The following is a 20,241-nucleotide window of genomic DNA, read 5'->3' on the forward strand; positions in this document are numbered from 1 at the left end:
CTGATGAAATATATCCTAGGATTCTTTGGGAGGCAAGGGATGAGATTGCAGAGCCTTTGGCTTTGATCTTTGGGTCCTCACTGTCCACGGGGATGGTGCCAGAGGACTGGAGAGTGGCAAATGTTGTTCCTCTGTTTAAGAAAGGGAATAGAAATGACCCTGGTAATTATAGACCAGTTAGTCTTACTTCAGTGGTTGGTAAATTGATGGAAAAGGTCCTTAGGGATGGGATTTACGACCATTTAGAAAGATGCGGATTAATCCGGGATAGTCAGCACGGATTCGTGAAGGGCAAGTCGTGCCTCACAAATTTGATTGAATTTTTTGAGGAGGTAACTAAGTGTGTTGATGAAGGTAGGGCAGTTGATGTCATATACATGGATTTTAGTAAGGCGTTTGATAAGGTCCCCCATGGTCGGCTTATGATGAAAGTAAGGAGGTGTGGGATAGAGGGAAAGTTGGCCAATTGGATAGGTAACTGGCTGTCTGATCGAAGACAGAGGGTGGTGGTGGATGGAAAATTTTCGGACTGGAGGCAGGTTGCTAGCGGAGTGCCACAGGGATCAGTGCTTGGTCCTCTGCTCTTTGTGATTTTCATTAATGAATTAGAGGAGGGGGCTGAAGGGTGGATCAGTAAATTTGCTGATGACACCAAGATTGGTGGAGTAGTGGATGAGGTGGAGGACTGTTGTAGGCTGCAAAGAGACACAGATAGGATGCAAAGCTGGGCTGAAAAATGGCAAATGGAGTTTAACCCTGATAAATGTGAGGTGATTCATTTTGGTAGGACTAATTTAAATGTGGATTACAGGGTCAAAGGTAGAGTTCTGAAGACTGTGGAGGAACAGAGAGATCTTGGGGTCCATATCCACAGATCTCTAAAGGTTGCCACTCAAGTGGATAGAGCTGTGAAGAAGGCCTATCGTGTGTTAGCTTTTATTAACAGGGGGTTGGAGTTTAAGAGCCATGGGGTTATGCTGCAACTGTACAGGACCTTGGTGAGACCACATTTGGAATATTGTGTGCAGTTTTGGTCACCTCATTATAAGAAGGATGTGGAAGCGCTGGAAAGAGTGCAGAGGAGATTTACCAGGATTCTGCCTGGTTTGGAGGGTAGGTCTTATGAGGAAAGGTTGAGAGAGCTAGGGCTGTTCTCTCTGGAGCGGTGGAGGCTGAGGGGAGACTTAATAGAGGTTTATAAAATGATGAAGGGGATATATAGAGTGAACGTTCAAAGACTATTTCCTCGGGTGGATGGAGCTATTACAAGGGGGCATAACTATAGGGTTCATGGTGGGAGATATAGGAAGGATATCAGAGGTAGGTTCTTTATGCAGAGAATGGTTGGGGTGTGGAATGGACTGCCTGCAGTGATAGTGGAGTCAGACACTTTAGGAACATTTAAGCAGTTATTGGATAGGCACATGGAGCACACCAGGATGATAGGGAGTGGGATAGCTTGATCTTGGTTTCAGATAAAGCTCGGCACAACATCGTGGGCCGAAGGGCCTGTTCTGTGCTGTACTGTTCTATGTTCTATGTTCTAATCCATCTAACCTGGACATCTTTGGACTGTGGGAGGAAACCGGAGCACCCGGAGGAAACCCACGCAGACACGGGGAGAACGTGCAAACTCCACACAGACAGTGACCCGAGGCTGGAATTGAACCCGGGTTCATGGCACTGTGAGGTAGCGGTGCGAACCACTGTGCCACCGTGCCGCCCAAAGAAATCTGGTTGCTGCTATTCCTGGAAAAGACAGCATTTTACAGGAAAAGGTAATTAAGCAGTTTAAAGGCAGTTGAAACCTCTTAACCCAAGTGGACTGTTTTCTAGAGGGTCACATGGTGGTATGTGACTTTGGAAAAAAAGAAGCATGCCTTGAAAACCAAGTTTAAAAGCTGTTAAACTGTTTTGGTTTGGAGCAAACAAGAAGATTCAAGGGCTCGGATAAAGAAGACATCAGTTCCTGAAGCTCCGGACTCAGTCCAAAGCAAATAGGGGAGGGGAGTTTCACCGAAGTCAATCTGTGTGCTGAAATTGACCAAGTTTTTCTAAAGTCTGCCTTAAAAATGTGTGGAATCATTATCGATAGTTTCTCAGATCAGTGCTGAGAAACCAATCGTATAACCCGAACTCCATTCCAAGAAGTCCCCCATTTATCCTTTTCTCTTCAACCATTGACTTTTATTTAATCATAGAGTCATAGAATTTGCAAAAGGATATATTGGCCTTGGAGGGAGTACAGAGAAGGTTACCAGGTTGATACCGGAGATGAGGGGGCTAGCTTATGAGGAGAGATTGAGTAGATTGGGCCTGTACTCTTTGGAGTTTAGAAGGCTGAGGGGAGATCTTATAGAGACATATAAGATAATGAAGGGGCTAGACAGGGTAGAGGCAGAGAGATTCTTTCCACTTAGAAAGGAAACAAGAACTAGAGGACACACCCACAAAATAAGGGGGAGTCAGTTTAGAACAGAGTTGAGGAGGGTAGTGAATCTCTGGAATTCTCTGCCCATTGAAGCAGTGGAGGCTACCTCGTTAAATATGTTTAAGTCACAGGTAGATAGATTTCTGATCAATAAGGGAATTAAAGCTTATGGGGAGCGGGCGGGTAAGTGGAACTAAACCACTATCAGATCAGCCATGATCTTATTGAATGGCAGGGCAGGCTCGAGGGGCTAGATGGCCTACTCCTGCTCCTATTTCTTATGTTCTTATGTCCTAAACTCTACAGTGCAGAAGGAGGCAATTTGGTCCATCAAATCTGCACCAACCACAATCCCACCCAGGCCTATCCCCGTAACCCCATGCATTGACCCTAGCTAGTCCCCCTGACACTAAGGGACAATTTATCATAGCCAGTCCACCTAACCTGCACATCTTTGGACTGTGGGAGTGTGGTGAACCATAGTTGGTTACCACTATGAGTGCTGAGCCATGGATGGTCAGCACTATGGGTGTTTGTAGATATGTTACTGTAGTTACTGTTGGTGTTAGGGTTGGGCTGTTCTACCTGTTGATATTGTTCTGTGGTACACTCCAGTTGGCTCCGCCTACCAGGGGAAGTATAAAGGTCACTGCACTGCCTGGTGACCCTTTAGTCTGGGATTGTATTGTATATAATGTGCTCCACTCTTGTTAGTAATAAAAGCCTTTATTTCCCGGGTACAATCTAGCCTCCCGAGTGATTTAATCGCGCATCAGGGAGGAAACTGGAGCACCCAGAGGAAACTCACGCAGACACAGGGAGGATGTGCAAACTCCAGACAGACGCAGTCACCTAAGGCCGGAATTGAACCCAGGTCCGTGAAGCTGTGAGGCAGCAGTGCTAACCACTGTGCCACCATGCCGTCCCTATGTGGCAGAATTCCTCTGTTTTATTTATCGGTGTATTTGTATGCGAGTTAGGTTATTTAGAATGTGTAATTATTATACTTTCAGATTTCATACTGTACATTAATACGCTTTACCTTTCTACTTGGCAAGTCTGGTTTTATAATAAACGGATAATGTTGTTGTTAATTGAAAAAACTTGGGCACTGAGTGATCACTCTGAGATTGATAGGTGAAGCACATATTTAACTGCATAACTAGCTAGAAAACAATTTAAATATATGTTGCGATCTGTGGAGTAATGGACTTAGAGACAGACAGTGCACTCCTCCTATCTCAATCATAACACCACACTGACCCCAATCATTTCCACATTCCTTTTCACTCCTCTGTTTGATTGGATTCCTGCACCAAGTTGCTATGGTCAGTTTGCAGCCTTTGTTCTAATCCAGACAGTCAGGCCGGATTTCTCCCATCCTGCGCGGCAGTGGAATTTTAGTGGGCGGGGTTGCGGAAGATGTGAAATGCCGTTGACGGTTGGGCGGGAATTTCCAGCTATTAGGCCAGCGTGGCTGGGGAATTCCGCCCTTTGTCAAAATCACAAGCTGAGGCTCCTCCATAGCTATGTCATAGATCACCTAACCTGTTCGACTCTCAGTCACATCCTCCCGTCCTTATTAGAGTCATAGAGGTTTACAGCATGGAAACAGGCCCTTCGGCCCAACTTGTCCATGCCGCCCCTTTACTGAACCCCTGAGCTAGTCCCAATTGCCCACGTTTGGCCCATATTCCTCTATACTCATCTTGCCCACGTAACTGTCTGAATGCTTTTTAAAAGACAAAATTGTACCCGCCTCTACTACTACCTCTGGCAGCTTGTTCCAGACACTCACCACCCTCTGTGTGAAAAAATTGCCCTCTGGACCCTTTTGTATCTCTCCCCTCTCACCTTAAACCTATGCCCTCTAGTTTTAGACTCCCCTACCTTTGGGAAAAGATATTGACTAGCTAGCTGATCTATGCCCCTTATTATTTTATAGGCCTCTATAAGATCACCCCTAAGCCTCCTACGCTCCAGAGAAAAAAGTCCCAGTCTATCCAGCCTCTCCTTATAACTCAAACTTATTGACTGAATCTGAAGTGCTACTTAACCTAAGCAGTTCAACTGACCTGTGGAACGAAGAGTCCAGGGAACTCCCTCCTTCACTGACTCCCTGTGATGACTTCAACTCAGACTCGAGCTCAGCAACTTTGAACCAAAAACCGCGACTACTTATTGCAGATAGGGTTTCCAGGATTGCAACATTCTCCACAAACTCCCACATTCCAGCCCAAATAAATATATTTCAGAAGGGCTAATAGAAAGACCTATTTGTATAACTAGAATATCCAGCTGTTTGGCATTACATTTGAAAATCTATATCCTTCATAACCCATGAGTGACAAGGTCATTCCTGGCAAACTTCACTTATTGGATTAGTAACAGATAGGTCCCAAATCTTACCTAATTACAAAATAATATCAAGCCTATTAAATAACAAAATTAAGCAGATGAAAAAAAAATCAGAAAAGTGTTGTCAGTTAGACTAGGGCGCTCGACTGAATTGCAAATGAAACACAAAGCTTCCCAATCTTGTACGATCTTCTATCTCTGAATTCATTAGCAGCCTGAGCTGGTTGTAGGCAATGTACTGTTACACGGCACTGAATAATCTGATAGAGGCCACTTTTTGATATCAGAGTTTATTGATTGCAGACTTATTTCAAAGATACCAGAATGCAAACGAGGATGGCATTAAGCTACTCCTCTCCCCGTCGCTCATCAATATCGAATGTGAAAAACATACTCTTGTCTTCCTAGATTTGTGCAGATTGAAGAAGGATAACAATTACATGGTTTTATTTGCTAATTGGCCTTCTCTCAAGGTCACAGTGAGTTTTCAAATTCTTTGGTTCAGCAAATTTACTTTATCTAATAAATCGTAGCCAGATTATATTCTTCAGGCATCTTTGCCAGTCATGCTTTGCATTCACATGCTGAGAAGCAAATAGAGCTGTAGACGTGTAGCTGATGATGCAGATTAACAGTACTAGAAGCCAGACATTTTTCTGCCACTTGTCCCGATTGTTGCTTGTCTTCTGCGGGCAAAAGGACCAAGATGAAGGGGTGAGAGCCAGATCAAGAGGTCTGTTCTTCTAAATACTGCCTCATTATTCCCAGGGTTTTCTGATTGGGGCATGGCCTGCCCTGTATCTGTAAAAGGTGTAGACCAGTTGGAATCATGTATCTGGAGTTTCAATACCCGGAAAGTTGCATTTTAATGTCTCGTCCTTAGACAGTTACAGGTTTCTATGGGTGTCTGGATTATAGAAAATGTCTCTCTCTCTTCACACTCCCCTGAGTGTCACTGTTTCTCACCTTAGTTTTGGAATGTGGCCTTGAATTTTTTAAGCAGCTTGCGCTACCTCAGTTCAAATTGAAAATTTCAGTCAGTTGCAAGTTGAAAGATCATGGGGTGAGATTCTCTGATTTCCCAGCCCACTGGCGGGGAATTCCCATTGATGTCACCCCACACCAGCGGGAAACCCATGGGTGGGGGTGTGCTGCTGGTGGGACCGGGGAATCCTGCTGGCATGAACAGCCAGAGAATCCCGGCCCATATTTACAAAAATAAAGGAACATAGCCTTGTGACACCAGACATGGAATAAATGAATCTTCCAATAACTTTGAAGAGGTAATGAAGTCATTTGACACGTTTAAGAATGAATAAAATTTTGGAGCAAGCAAAATTTAACAAGAGAGTCCAAATTTTAACAGCGTTCCACCAGTGCTGGTGATCTCAATTGGGATTTCAGTTCAGAATTGCCCTCATTCTTTGCAGAGGCAGTTATTCCCGCTCTTTTGCAGACAGCAGAAAATAGTCTTCGCTGATTAGAGCAGCCAAACCTTCAGAAGAGCACCAAGATACTTAAAACATAAGATACAGAGGAGAAGGAGCAGCAGCAGAAGGTGCAGCCTGAACTTCAGAGTCAATCGGTTGCTTTCACAGAACCAGGAAAACATACAGCAATTAAGCTGGAGCTTCAAGCTCACACACACAATACTGAGGTTGATCCTGGAACAGCAGAGAAGCGACCACCAATTCACCAAGACAAAACTCAAGAAGGCACTAATACACATAGAATCATGGAATCCCTACAGTGCAGAAGGAGGCCATTCGGCCCATCGAGCCTGCACCGACCACAATCCCACCCAGCCCCTATCCCCATAACCCCACATATTTACCCTGTTAATCCCTTTAAACTACACATTCCGGGACACTAAGGGGCAATTTAGCATGGCCAATGCACCTAACCCCCACATCTTTGGACTGTGGGAGGAAACCCACGCAGACATGGGGAGAATGTGCAAACTCCACACAGACAGTGACCCAAGCCGAATCGAACCCAGATCTCTGGCGCTGTAAGTGCTAACCACTGTGCCACTGTGCTGCCCCATGAAGAAACAGAGCATAGCTTTAGAAGCCAAACTGCAGGCTGAGCTCAAAAATTACAGAAAGTGGGAAAGAAAAAGAGAGGGCCCAAGCAGTTGGTCCCGAATTGTAGACTTGAATTCAAAACCTTGCAGCATTTGACAGAACTAAAAAACATATAGTTGTTACTAACAATATATAAGTTTTTTTTATCTGTGTTATGAAATAACTGGGTACACTGTGTCTCTAACCTTCATAAACAACTGGCAGCTGTGACCATGAAGGTGTTGTTTATTATAACTTTGCTTGCCTTGTACTTTCAAAGAATGTGTCCAATTTCTAAGCCCAAAACTCAGAATTCCAAGCTGAGTTTTAAAATGTGGCCAAGTTAGCGCAAGTTAGCTTTAAAGCATAGCATAATTAGTTACATAGGCAGAAATACCTTAAAATGAAACCATTTAATTAATGCAAACCGTACAGTGGATCCCACAAAGAACCTACAAAAATAAGGGAGGTAAAATAAGTCCCAGGAAGAACCTGGCAGATCCTACCAAAAAAGAAAACCTGAATCTTTTCAATGAATGAACGGAGTGAATGATAAGCCCATGGTATCCAACCAAGGAAGACAGATTGTCGATAAAGGAAAATGCAACATGAAGTAGTGCAAGAAATGAACCAGTTGGCACTCGAGTATTTGAAACACCAAGTACTGTGCCGTCAATCACAGACCAACAACATCAGCCGAAGGCAGGTGAGACCACCAGGCCTCCAAACTTAACTGAACGAAACCTATTGGAGTCACAAAGCCTCCAGACCATCTGAACTTGTAAAGTCAGAGACTTGGGGCGGGGTGGGGGTGGGGCAGGTGGGAGAAAGGGTAGCATATAAATATTATTGCAAATACGTTCAGGTAAAGATTTGTGGGATTACGGTGTTCATACTGTAAGTGTTAATGAGGCACTGGGAGAAACAGTCCCACCCACATTATAACATCGAGAGTCACCTAGCAATAGTATAGTGGTGAATCTGGTAGAAGTTGGCATGAAGGTAGCACCTCATCAGGACTGTATCCTGTATATACGTATGTATCAATGTGTCATTAATAAACATTTAGGGGGTGATTCACCCATCCCGCTGGGACTCAAGGGGATGCCACTTTGCGCGCTCCCCGCTGGGCGTCATGGCCTCTGCGAGTCTCCAGCAGGTGGATTTCCAGCACTGTCTGCTCTGCACCAGAAATCGGCATGGAGCTGCATAAATTATGGTAATCTTCATTACCATATATTTAAATATCATTAGCGGGCCTGGGACTGAAATCTCCGCACCTGCTTGCATCTCTACCCCCACCCCCGCCAAAATGGTTCACTCCAGCGGGGTTTACAGCAACTCCCCACTTGCGGGGATCTGGTGGACTGACCCTGCTGGACTGAAGTGGGGGCACTTGAGGCCCTCCAGTGGGTTGGGCATGCCTCCCTGTGCATTGCCAGCTTGGTAGTACCAGCTTGGGCCCTGGCACTGCCCAAGGGGCAAAGTGCCAATGCCCAGGGGACACCTTGGCACTGCCCACCAGGCATCGGGCAGTGCCAAGGGGGCAGGGCCTAATGTGGTGGGGTCTAATGGGGGCAGAGCCTCTGGAGGTGTTCGGTGGGTGTGGGGAGTCCTGCTGCCACTCTGCATTCAGGCTGAATGACAGAGAGAGGGAGGCCACCGATCAGGGCTGGGCACTGGGGAAGGCGGGAGGAGGGGTCAACCCGCTGGGGGGGTCAGGGCTGCGTGGGGGAGGGTTGGGACTGCTAGTGAGGGGAGGGGTTGGGAGATCAGGGCTGAGGGGGGGGGGGGGGGGGGGAGATCGAAATGAGTCGGGGGCGGGAGGGTGGCGATGAGGCTGGCCCGGACACATCTGGGGGGGAGTCAGCTATCAAGCTGAGGTGGGGGGGGGGGGGTGGTTTGGATGGGCAGCAATGCGGGGATCACGGGTGGACGCCAGTGTGGGCTATTACACATGCACCGATCTCGGCGCTGACAGATCGGCGTTTGCACAGTGGCCCACTCAGTGCTATGCTGCCGGCATCTCCAGCGGGAATAGGCTCCGCCCACTGATTTTCAGTGGGATTCACACTAGTGCACTCTGGAGTGCACAGAATGTGGGAGATGTATTTTGGAACTCCCACTGAAAAATAAACATAGTGATTTACTCCAGTTTTTATGTAAATTCGACACATAGAATTTTTTTGGGAGAATTGCCCCCTTAGTTTTTAACCATACAAGCCTCTAGACTTCTTCATGAGACAATATACAACAATACAACACATTGTTGACTGCATGGTCTGGACAGTCAAAGTGTCTGCATTGGTTCTGCAACTAACTGCAACTTCTGGAGTTGATGTATGTGTACAAAGAATAAAGAAAAGTATAGCACAGGAACAGGCCCTTCAGCCCTCCAAGCCTGCGCCAATCATGATGACTGCCTAAACTAAAACCATATGCACTTACGGATTCTGTATCCTTCTATTCCCATCCTATTCATGTATTCGTCTAGTTGCCCCTTAAATGCCGCTATCATACCCACTCCCACCACCTCCCCGGGCAGCGCGTTCCAGACATTCATCACCCTCTGTGTAAAAGATTTGCCTCACACATCTCCTCTAAACTTTTCTCCACGCACCTTAAGCCTATGTCCCTTACTTCTTGACTTTTCTACCCTCGGAAAGAGCATCTGACTATCCACTCTGTCCATGTCACTCATAATTTTGTAATCTTTCAGGTCACCCCCTCAACCTCTGTCGTTCCAGTGAGAACAAACCGAGTTTATCCAACCTCTCCTCATAGCTAATACCCTCCAGACCAGGCAACATCCTGGTAAACCTCTTCTGTACCCTTTCCATCCACATCCTTCCAGTAGTGTGGCGATCAGAATTGTATAAAATATTCTAAATAAGGCCTAACAAAAGTTCTGTACAGCTGCAGCATAACCCGCCAATTTTTATACTCAGTGCCCCGACCGATGAAGGCAAGCATGCCGTTTGCCTTGACTACCTTATCCACCTGCATTGCCACTTTCAATGATCGGTGGACATGTACGCCCAGATCTCTCTGCCTGTTAATATTCCTCAGAGTTCTACCATTTACTGTATAATTCCTACATGCATTGGATCTTCCAAAATGCATTATCACACACTTGTCCGAATTAAACTCCATCTGCCATTTCTCCGCCCGAATCTCCAACTGGTCCATATCTTGCTGTATCCTCTGACAATGCTATTCACTATCCACAACTCCCCCAATTTTTGTGTTATCTGCGAACTTATTAATCAAACCAGCTACATTTTCCTCCAAATCATTTATATATATTATGAACAACAAAGGTCCCAGAACTGATCCTTGTGGAACACCGTTAGCCTTCCATTCAGAAAAGCACCCCTTTACTACTACCCTTTGTCTTCTATGGCCAAGCCAGTGCTGTATACATTGCTCTCCTCTGATCCCATGTGACTTCACCTTTCATACCAGTCTACCATGAGGTACCTTCACAAAGGCTTTACTGAAGTCCGTGTAGACAACATCCACTGTCTTTCCCTCGTCTATCATCTTCGTCACTTCATAGAAATCATAGAAACCCTACAGTACAGAAAGAGGCCATTTGGCCCATCGAGTCTGCACCGACCACAATCCCACCCAGGCCCTACCCCCATATATTTTACCCACTAATCCCTCTATTCTATGCATCCCAGGACACTAAGGGGCAATTTTAGCATAGCCAATCAACCTAACCCGCACATCTTTGGATTGTGGGAGGAAACCGGAGCTCCCGGAGGAAACCCACGCAGACACGAAGAGAATGTGCAAACTCCACACAGACAGTGACCCAAGCCGGGAATCGAACCCAGGTCCCTGGAGCTGTGAAGCAGCAGTGCTAACCACTGTGCTACCGTGCCGCCCAAATTCCTCGAAAAACTCGATCAAGTTAGTGAGGCACAACCTCCCCTTCACAAAACCATGCTGTCTATCACTGATAAGTCCTTTTGATTCCAAATGTGAGTAAATCCTGTCGCCAAGAATCTTTTTCAATAATTTCCCTACCACTGACATAAGGCTCACTGGCCTATAATTTTCTGGATTATCCCTGCTGCCCTTCTTAAACAATGGAACAATATTGGCTATTCTCCATTCCTCTGGAACTTCACCTGCAATCAATTAGGATACAAAGATTTCTGTCAAGGCCCCAGCAATTTCTGCCCTTGCCTCCCTCAGTATTCTGGGGTATAACCCATCAGGCCCTGGGACTTATCAACCTTAATGCTTTTTAAGATGCCCAATACCTCCTCCTTTTTGATATTGAAATGACCATGAATATTTACACACCCTACCCGAGGCTCCTTATTCATCAAGTCCCTCTCTTTGGTGAATACTGAGGCAAAGTATTCATTTAGTATCTCACCCATTTCCTCTGGTTCCGTGCATAGATTCTCTCCACTATCCTTGAGTGACCAACCCTTTCCCTACCTTCTTGCACTTTACGTACGTATAAAATGCTTTATGGTTTTCCTTAATTCTGTTTGCCAAGGACTTTTCATGACCCCTATTAGCCCTTCTAACTTCTTCCTTAAGTTCCTTCCTACGTTCTTTATATTCTTCAAGGGCTTCATCTGTCCTAAGCCTTTTAGACCTTACGAATGCTTCCTTTTTCTTTTTGACAAGGCTCATAATATCCCTCATTATCAAGGGTTCCCGATACTTGCCACAACTATCCTTCATCCTCAACCGGTCCTGAATTCCAATCAACTGACATTTGAAAAACTCCCATATGTCGGATGTTGATTTACCCTCAAACAGCCTCCCCCAATCAACATTCTCCAGATCTTGCCTAATGCTGTTGTAGTTAGTCTTCCCCCAATTTAACAGTTTTGCCCGAGGACTGCTCTTGTTCTTATCAACAAGCATCTTAAAACTTATGGAATTATGATCACCGTTCCTGAAATGCTCTCCTACTGAAACTTCGATGACCTGGCCACACTCATTCACCAATACCAGGTCTAATATGGCTCCTTCTTGAGTTGGGCTATTTACCTACTGTTTCAAGAAATCATCCTGGACGTCCCATCCAAGCCCCTAGCAGTAAGTGAGTTCCAGTCAATATAGGAAAAGTTAAAATCACCCACCACAACAACCCTGTTGTTTTTGCATCTTTCCAAAATCTGTCTGCATATCTGCTCCTCTATATCCTGTTGGCTGTTGGGAGGCCTGTAATAAACCCCCAACATTATGACCGCACCCTTCCTATTCTTGAGCTCTACCCATATTGCCTCGCTGCCTGAACCCTCCGAGGTGTCCTCCCTCAGTACAGCTGTGATACTCTCCTTAACTAGTAATGCAACTCCCCCACCCCTTTTACATTCCCCTCTATCCTGCCTGAAACATCTAAATGTATCTAAACATCTAATGTAGTTAAAGATGGAAACACAGAAAGTGCCCTCATATGATTCTATGTTTCTTTACAGGGTGTGTTGTTGAAGACCCCCCCAGGTTACAATCAATGACTGAGCCAACATGAACTTGCCTTTTTACTCTTTTAAACTCACTCTAAAAATCTTTGAAAAGTTACACTTGTTAAGTGAGGTGTAATCAGGTTTTAACAACATTCAAAGTTCATAATTACTGCTAAAAACCATTCTGTCCCTGAGAATCTAATTTTATATCTGTGGAGTGCTAAAATTCTCCATTTATGATAAAAGCAGCTTCACGTCATTTTAAAACAATTTTATTTTAAGTTTGTCAAGGTGTTGTAACTTCTACTGTGATATTCTAACTTTTACATTGATCCAATATCTGTTCCGCAATTACTTCACTTTGCTCTCTGTAAAATGTGATTAAAATTGAAGAATCTTTGATGTATTTTACTTCCTGGTTTGCTGTCTGTGAGACTACTTTATTATAATTGGCTGCTTCTCCTGAGTGATAATATTATTCTTGCATGCTGTCTGGAGATCCTTCTGACTTAGCACCAGAATCAAACTAATATCAGGGAAGGGGAAATCCACGCCACAGAGATCTGTGAGTAGGTTTATGCAAGGTCAGCATCAAACTCCATTGATGCACCAATGGGCTGGATTTTACATGATGCGGAGATGCCGGCGTTGGACTGGGGTGGGCACAGTAAGAAGCCTTACAACACCAGGTTAAAGTCCAACAGGTTTATTTGGAATCACAAGCTTTTGGAGCGCTGCTCCTTCCTCAGGTGAGTGAAGAGTTGGGTTCACAAACACGGCAGAGACACAATTGCAATATAATGGTTGGAATGCGAGTCTTTACAGGTAATCAAGTCTTTATAAGTACAGACAATGTGAGTGGAGAGAGGGATAATCACAGGTTAAAGAGGTGCGAAATATCTGAAGCCAGGACAGTTAGTAGGATTTTGCAAGCCCAGACCAAATGGTAGGCCTTACATGTAATGTGACATGAACCCAAGATCCCAGTTGAGGCTGTCCTCATGCATGTGGAACTTGGCTTTCAGTTTCTGCTTGGTGATTCTGCGTTGTCGTGTGTCTTGAAGGCCGCCTTGGAGAACACTTACCTGAAGATCAGAGGCTGAATGCCCTTAACTGCTGAAGTGCTCCCCGACAGGAAGTGAACACTCCTGCCTGGTGATTTTTGCACGGTGTCCGTTCATCTGTTGTCGCAGTGTCTCCCCAATGTACCACACCTCCGGAGATTTTTTCCTGCAGCGTATGAGGTAGACAATGTTTGCCGAGTCGCATGAGTATGTACCGTGTACCTGGTGGGATGTGTTCTCATTGGAGATGATGGCATCCGTGTCGATGATCTGGCACATCATGGAGAGGTTGCTGTGGCAGGGTTGTATGGTGTCGTGGTCACTGCTCTCCTGAAGGCTGGGTAGTTTGCTGTGAACAATGATCTGTTTGAGGTTATGCGGTTGTTTGAAGGCAAGTAGTGGGGGTGTGGGGATGGCCGAGCAGAAACTGATAGCCAAGTTCCGCATGCATGAGGGCGGCCTCAACTGGGATCTTGGGTTCATCACACTGCATGTAACCCCCACCATTTGGCCTGGGCTTGCAAAATCCTACTAACTGTCCTGGCTTGAGACAATTCACACCTCTTTAACCTGGGATTGTCCCTCTCTCCACTCACACTGTCTGTACCTGTAAAGACTTGATTACCTGTAAAGACTTGCATTCTAACCATTATCTTGCAATTGAGTCTCTGTCTATATATGCCGTGTTTGTGGACCCAATTCTCTACTCACCTGAGGAAGGAGCAATGCTCTGAAAGCTTGTGATTCCAAAAGAAACCTGTTGGGCTTTAACCTGGTGTTGTGAGACTTCTTCCTGGATTTTACAGGCATTCATTTAAAGGACTGTTTGTTGATTAAATGTGAAATAAATTGAACCATATCAATCTCTTGCAATGTCAAATTTCAAAATTGTGAAGATCCAAAATGCATTGAGCTATTGATGCACCAGGATTCCTTTATTAACTCTGATTGTACTTGCAGACGAATAACCCGGAAACATAAGGGTTGGCACAACAGTGAACTGAATTTCAAAAAAAGGTTAAAGTATTAAGAAAAGTATTAAGAAAAAATTTAAACAAGAGTACTTCATAAAAATGAGGGTCAGTGTATTTGTATGTGTCAGGCTCAGAGTGCTCCCTCATTCACCCTCACGCACTGTGAGTGGATATGTATGTGTTGATGAGTGGTGGTGAGTGTGAGAGAGTAACCTCAGATTGGGCGTAAGGCAGACACACACTCACTCATTCACACACACTTGGCAGAATGTTCCCATCCTGCCCATCACGGGAATCGTCGCGGGCAGGGGCGAACCATGCAAAGGCCCGTTGACCTAGGCCGGGATTTTCCAGTCTAGGGTCGAGCGTGGCCGGAAAATTCTGCACACGCACACACACACACACGCATGTACACACGCACGCACACACGCCACAGTTGGAGTACTGTGTGCAGTTCTGGTCACCTCACTATAGAAAGGATGTGATTGCACAGGAGGGGGTACAGAGGAGATTCACAAGATGTTGCCGGAGATGGAGAATTTGAGCTGTATGGAGAGACAGGATAGGCTTGGATTGTATTCTTTGGAGCAGAGAAGGCGAAGGAGGGACATAATTGAGGTATATAAAATTATGAGGAGTTTGGACAGGGTGAATCGGAAGGAGCTACTCCTCTTTGTTGAGGGATCAATCATGAGGGGGCATAGTTTTAAGGTGAGGGACCAGAGATTCAGAGGGGATTTGAGAAAAAGGTTTTCCAGTCAGAGGGTGGTGAGAAACTGGAGTGCACTGTCTGGGAATGTAGTGGAGGTTAGGAACTTTACAAGTTTTAAAAATATCTCTCGAGAATGTCAATATATCGAAGTGTTAAGTATCCTAAATTGCATTAAGATAGACAAGTCCCCAGGGCCAGATCGGATCTATCCAAGGTTACTGTGGGAGGCAAGGGAAGAACTAGCTGGGGCTTTAACAGATATCTTCGCATCACCTTTGACCACAGGCAAGGTTCCAGAGGACTGGAGAATAGTCAATGTTGTTCCCTTGTTTAAGAAAGGAAGCAGGGATAATCCAGGAAATTATAGGCCGGTGAGCCTGACTTCAGTGGTGGGGAAGCTTTTGGAGATGATACTGAGGGACAGGATATATGCACATTTGGAAGAAAATGGACCAGTTAGCGACAGGCAGCATGATTTTGTACGGTGAAGGTCATGTCTCACCAACTTGATTGAGTTTTTTGGAGAGGTGACAAAGATAATTGATGAGTGAAAGGCTGTGGATACAGTTTATATGGGCTTCAGTAAGGCATTTGACAAGGTTCCATACGACAGACTGGTACAAAAACTAAAATCACGTGGGATTCGGGGTGGGCTGGTTAGATGGATACATAACTGGCTTGGTCATAGAAGACAGAGAGTAGTGGTGGAAGGTTGTATTTCAGAATGGAGATCTATAGCTAGTTGTGGTCCACAGGGATCAGTGCTGGGACGTCTGTTGTTTGTCATATATATAAATGATCTGGAAGAAAATGTGGGTGGTCTGATTAGTAAGTTTGAGGATGACATGAAGATTGTGGAATTACTGATAGTGCCGGGGATTGTCAGAGGATACAACGGGATATAGATAGATTGGAGACTTGGGTACAGAAATGGCAGATGGAGTTTAATCTGGACAAACGCGAGATGATGTATTTTGGAGGATCAAATTTAGGTGTGAATTAAACTGTAAATGACAGAACCCTTAGGAACATTAACATACAGAAGGATCTGGGCATGCAGATCCACAGTTCCCTAAAAGTGACAATGCAGGAGGCCAATGTGATTAAGAAAGCATATGGCATGCATCCTTTCAACAGCCGGGGCATTGAGTACAAGAGTTGGGAAATCATGTTGCAGGAGTATTGTGTGCAGTTCTGGTCACCACACTACCAGAAGGACATGGAAGTTTTGGAGAGAGTGCAAAGGAGGTTCACCAGGATGTTGCCTGGTCTCGGGGGTTTTGGCTATGAGGAGATGTTGAATAAACTAGGATTGTCTTTACTGGAAAGACGGAGGCTGAGGGGAGATAGATGTCTACAAAATTATGAGAGACATAGCCAGGATGCATAGTCAGAGGCCTTTTCCAGAGGTGGAAGTGTCAATTACCAGGGGGCACAGGTTCAAGGTGAGAGCGGGAAAGTTTAAGGGAGATGTGTGGGGGATGTTTTTCACACAGAGAGTGGTGGGTGCCTCGATCGCGCTGCCAGAGGAGATGGTGAAAGCAGGCAAATTAGCAACATTTAAGAGGCATCTGGATGGGTACATGAATAGGGAGGAATTAGAGGGATATGGTCCGAGTAAGGGCAGAAGGTTTTTTAGTTGGGGCATCATGATTGGCACGGGCTTGGAGGGCTGAAGGGCCTGTTCCTGTGCTGTACTTTTCTTTGTTCTTTGTTGTTGAATTTGGATGAGCACTTGAAATATCATAACATTCAAGGATATAGAACAAGTGCTGGAAAATGGGATTAGCACGATTTTCGTGGTGGTTATTATTGATGCAGACTCAATGGGCCAAAAGACCTCTTCAGCTCTGTATGGCTGTATGACTCTCTGACCCACACACGCACTTTGCCTCAGAGTGCCAAGGACCCGGATCCAATTCTAGCCGTGGGTGACTGTCTGTGTGGAAGTTTACACATTCTCCCCGTGTCTGCGTGCGTTTCCTCCGGATGCTCCAGTTTCCTCCCAGAGTCCTAAGATGTGTGGGTTAGGTTGATTGGCCATGCTAAATCCCCCCTTAGTGTCAGGGTGATTAGTAGGCTATATAAGTGGGGTTATGGGGGTAGGGCTTGGGTGGGATTACGGTTGGTGCAGGCTCGATGGGCCGAATAGCCTCCTTCTATACTGTAGGGATTCTAAATGAATGACAGAGTTGACATGTTAGATTAACATTCAAAATAATTTGGATCAAGTAGAAAATGCAATAGTATGAATCTGTGTAGCTCTTAACACAAGTCCATGGAACAGTGAAGAGGATATGTATAAATAGATAGATTGATAGATGTATGGCTAATAAGATGTACAAAACAACTTTCTGTTCTAAACCTGAAGGTGGCAGTCCCTTCTTTTCCTCTTATGCAAAGCTTTCTTCACATCCTGTTCGAACTGCCTCTCCGCACAGACTTCCAGCCGTGACTTTGAACTTTCACATTACAAATTAACTATCCCGTTTTCTTCAGGCAGACGTTCCATGAATATGAACTAGAACAATAAAGCCGGCTTTATCGAGAATAATAAGATCACTTCCTGTGCACCGTGGACCAATCACAAACAACTCTACCAGATCTGTATTCAACCCCGTGCTTCTGTGGGCGCACCAGATCACAGTGCGGTATGTGATAATGCCAGCTCTCCAGCCATGCTAATCTTGCATTTTGATAACTCATCCTTTTTGTAGCGACCCTTTGTCGCGTTTTGAAATAAAAATTGGCAAACTGAAAGTTTACCAAATCCCCTTTTCCCCACAATGTGATACGAACGTAAACTACAGTTGACACAATTTTGTAGCTTAGTGTCCAGCACTGTCTAATACATAGGTATAAATTCGATATCAGCAATTCAAGGAAGGTCTTCAGAGGGTGAAAGGATGTTCAGAGGCACCTCACCAAAGTAACAGCAGATGGCCACGAATCCCTCTGTGGAAAAGCAGACATGCTGTCCGGAGTTACCACATGTGTTAATGATTAATTTACTGTATACTAAATCTCACAGCGAGAGGTGAGAAGGAATCAAATCTCTGGATGGCTTATAACTGTAAAAGTTAAAATATTGTAATTACTTTTTTGATTTCCTGCACTGTGGGAAACTCTTATTTAGTATTAATTTTCATGCAGATGATCGGAAGCGTGTGTAATACGCTGACTTCATTAGTGAGAGCTGAATTCAGCCCTAGCTCCGACAGATGGGATAAGTCTCCACTCCAATTTGTGTCATTTGTCCCATTTGAGATGTGTTTTGGCAGTCTTAGTCCAGTCCCCTGCGGGCAAGAGTCTACAGCAGAATAAGTCATTTGGAATCCACGATTGCACAAAACTTCTTCCAATGGAACGAATTATCAGTAAGAGTTTAACAAGAGGAGCAGCTATAAAAATAATGAAAAGTACTCAGGCTTAATTACGTCAGCTTTTAATGGGATTGGTTGATTTGATAAATGCCAACATGCTAAGCTTAATTTGAGTTAGGCTTTGTAAAAGATGAGCTGGATGGAAAAGGTAGATTTAAGCAGGTTACATAGCTTGGTCTGTGACTGTAGCCGAGTGGATATAAGCATCAAATGATCAAACACAGCAAGTGTTGACTTTGAAGAATGTTTTCCTCACAGAGTGGCACATGTGTGGAATAAATTCTAAGCAAAAGCAGTGTCTGTTGACTTCTTTAAAGTAATTACTGTAGCTAGGAGGGAAAGGGGTAATTTTATTAAGAGGTGGGGCTTTGAAGAGTCTTATGGTCTGTGTTTTACTGCCAGTAGAAACCATCTAGATTATCACAAATTCTAATAACGGGTGATGGGATACATCCTCAAATGAATTTAACTGGCACACTTCATTCTGCTTCGAGACGCCAAGGAATTTTACTGCCCCTCCCGCACCACCTCGGGAATCAGAGCGGGCGAGGAGTGGAGAAGGTCCATTGACCTCGGGCAGGATTTCAGGAACAGCGAGACCATAAAATCCCACCCCAAGTGTAGGGTAGGCAAAACCAACGCTTTGTTGGTTGAGTGCCTGATGTAAAAGGGAGACAAATCAAGTGGGCTTTCAGGGGGGATAGATTAATTGAGTTCTGAGAGACTCGTGCCTTCCATGGCAGCTTGTTGCTGACGTCTGCTGTTTCCTGGAATAAGATCTCCATCCCAGCGGACCGGGTGGATGTGTATAGCCATGTATTTGACAATATGCCTGTCTCTAGATGGCCACCCCGTCCAACTCCCTACAAGTCTACTTCTTGTATATTGATTGTATTTATTTATATGCAGGTGGGCACTAATTGGGGAGCCACTTGTTCTTCTTATTAATAGGAACAGACTGAAACAGGTTATTTTTGGATTAGGAGGCGCATTTCTTAATGTGTAGCTCTGTAAATATATGATTGAAGAAGTGTGTAAAGTTTGGCTCCAGTTCTATCCTTTACCGCCTGGCTTTCTGGAGTTTAATAGTTCCTGCCTCGGCCTGACATTATGTGTGCTCCACGCCTGCAAGCAGAGAAGGCACGGAGCTATGAGTGTTAAAAATGGCTTGGCTGAATAGGAGGGAAGGGCAGCTTTTGTGGAAGGTTGTGTGAGACATTGGTACAACAGAGCAATAGGATGAGTGTTGGCTGCTTAGATGGGGACATGAGAGGACGTGGGGTTTTGCGCCTAAAATTGCTGTGGCACTCACCTCTCCCCCCCCCCCCCCTGCCCAGGTCAGATCCGTTTGGTGCATCATCTCCAAATTCAGGGGACTACACTTCAGCTGCTGACTTCCTTGGCCACTTCAGTGGGCAGGATGTTGCACCGCCATTTGCAGCGGGCAGCAATGGAATGAGGGGGGATGGGGGGCAAAATATCACAGAAGCCAAGAAAAGGGGGCTTACAACTGTGAGATTCCCCATAGCGAATGTACCCAGCCCCATCCATTGACATGAGGCAGATCTCGCCAAGAAAGGGGGGGAAACCCATTTGCAGTCATTAATATATCATTAGCGGACAGTCCCACTGTAACCTCGCCTGACACTCGATAATCTGCTCCCAGCTTCAGGACATCAAGCCGGTAGGTTTTACAACAGCTTTTTCAAAACAGGACCCTGGCGACCTCGCTTCCAAAGGGGAGTTCAGAGGTAAACGGACATGGAACCCAGGCAGAGGGTCCGTGGAGAGATCTAATGAGAGCAGGCAGGC

Source organism: Mustelus asterias, chromosome 20, assembly GCF_964213995.1.
Source record: "Mustelus asterias chromosome 20, sMusAst1.hap1.1, whole genome shotgun sequence".
Lineage (NCBI taxonomy): Eukaryota > Metazoa > Chordata > Chondrichthyes > Carcharhiniformes > Triakidae > Mustelus > Mustelus asterias.